Source organism: Mastomys coucha, unplaced genomic scaffold (assembly GCF_008632895.1).
Source record: "Mastomys coucha isolate ucsf_1 unplaced genomic scaffold, UCSF_Mcou_1 pScaffold1, whole genome shotgun sequence".
Lineage (NCBI taxonomy): Eukaryota > Metazoa > Chordata > Mammalia > Rodentia > Muridae > Mastomys > Mastomys coucha.
In genome coordinates this window covers 5,197,796-5,200,020 of record NW_022196891.1, presented here as the reverse complement: position 1 = coordinate 5,200,020, position 2,225 = coordinate 5,197,796, and the positions used below count along the sequence as shown (strand labels likewise).

The following is a 2,225-nucleotide window of genomic DNA, read 5'->3' as shown; positions in this document are numbered from 1 at the left end:
GAGCAAGAAAATACCAACCCCCATTGAGTCTTTGTCTTTTCTTGGGTGGGGGAGTACAGACTGGAATAAGCTAGTTGTGGGAAAGCTTTCTCCATGGATTCATCCAGACTCAAAAGTGGAGAAGATCCAAAGGAACTCAGAGGCGGCTATGTTGCAGGAGCTGAATTTTGGGGCATATCTGGGTCTTCCAGCTTTCCTATTGCCTCTTAATCAGGAAGATAACACAAATCTGGCCAGAGTTCTGACCAACCACATCCACACTGGCCACCACTCTTCCATGTTCTGGATGAGGGTACCCTTAGTGGCCCCAGAGGACCTGAGAGATGATGTAATTGAGAATGCACCAACTACACACAGGGAGAAATACAGTGGAGAAGAGAAGACATGGATGTGGTGGCATAACTTTCGGACTCTCTATGACTATAGCAAGAGAATTGCAGTAGCCCTTGAAATTGGAGCCGACCTCACGTCATTGATCATTGGCTTGGAGAGCCCATCAAAGCAGCCATTCTCCCCACCAGCATTTACCTAACCAACAAGAAGGGATTTCCTGTTCTTTCTAAGGTGCAGCAGAGGTTAATCTTCCGGCTCCTCAAGTTGGAAGTGCAGTTTATCATCACGGGAACCAACCACCACTCAGAGAAGGAGTTCTGCTCCCACCTCCAGTACTTGGAATACTTAAGCCCTCCACCCAATGCTTATGAACTCTTTGCCAAAGGCTATGAAGACTATATGAAGTCCCCACTTCAGCCCCTGATGGACAATCTAGAATCTCAGACATACAAAGTGTTTGAAAAGGACCCCATCAAATACTCTCAATATCAGCAGGCTATCTATAAATGTTTGCTAGACCGAGTACCAGAAGGAGAAAAGGAGACCAATGTCCAAGTACTTATGGTGCTGGGTGCAGGCCGGGGTCCTCTAGTGAATTCGTCTCTCCGGGCAGCCACGCAGGCCGAGCATTGGATCAGGCTGTATGCCTTGGAGAAGAACCCCAATGCTGTGGTGACGCTAGAGAACTGGCAGTTTGAAGAATGGGGGAGCCAGATGACAGTTGTCTCATCAGACATGCGGGAACGGGTGGCTCCGGAGAAAGCAGACATTGTCAGTGAGCTTCTGGGTTCCTTTGCTGACAAGAGCTGTCACCTGAGTGTATGGATGGAGCACAGCACTTCCTGAAAGATGATGGTGTGAGCAGCTCTGGAGAATACACCACCTTCCTGGCTCCCATTTCTTCCTCTAAGTTGTACAACGAGGTCCGTGCCTGTCGGGAAAAGGACCGTGACCCTGAGGCACAGTTTGAGATGCCTTATGTGGTTCGGCTGCACAACTTTCACCAGCTCTCTTCTCCTCAGCCCTGCTTTACCTTCAGCCATCCCAACCGAGATCCTATGATTGACAACAACCGCTACTGTACCTTGGAGTTTCCTGTGGAGGTGAACACGGTGCTTCATGGCTTTGCAGGCTACTTTGAGACTGTGCTTTACCGGGACATCACTCTGAGTATCCGCCCAGAGACTCACTCTCCCGGGATGTTCTCATGGTTCCCCATCTTCTTCCCCATCAAGCAGCCCATCACAGTGCAGGAAGGACAGAACATCTGTGTGCGTTTCTGGCGATGCAGCAATTCTACGAAGATGTGGTAAGAGTGGGCCGTGACGGCCCCAGTCTGTTCTTCTATTCACAACCCTACCGGCCGCTCCTATACCATTGGTCTCTAGCCCTGCACACAGTGTCAGAGCCTTGGAAGCAGCTCTGAGTTCTCTTCCTACAGCACAGATGGTGCAGAACATCTACTGGTTCAGTTAATCTGTGAGACCCTCACTCGCCAGCGAGGAACGATTCAGTCTGCTTTCCACCTTATGTCACGGTGGCCAAGGGGTAGGTATTCCAGGACTGCCAAACATGGTGGTACATACTTTTTATCCCAGCACTCCAGAGCCAGAGGTAGGTGGATTTCTTTAATTAAGTTCAAGGCTAGCCTGGTCTACCTAGCAAGTTTCAGGCCACCTAGGGCTACCTAGTGAGACCCTGTCTCTAAAAAGAAAAAGAAAAAAAGGAAAAAAAAAAGAATTAGAGGACACAGGCAGCAACAATCTTCCAAAGCCTCTGGCTAGGGCATGAGGACTCAGAAGCACTGGATGAAGCGGCATCAGCAGGTGCTCAAGAGAAAAAGCAAAGGCTCCTGGAAGAGCCCGGGAATGCGTGCATGAACACTTGACTCG

The 2,225-nt window shown here is 49.7% G+C and overlaps 1 pseudogene across 1 annotated transcript; it reads left to right on the top strand.

The window, feature by feature from the left end:
• Window positions 1–45: 45 nt before the first annotated feature.
• LOC116069811 lies at window positions 46–1,721 on the top strand (annotated as a pseudogene). The gene has a single exon (XR_004110148.1). The product of XR_004110148.1 is annotated as a protein arginine N-methyltransferase 5 pseudogene (transcript).
• Window positions 1,722–2,225: the final 504 nt, after the last annotated feature.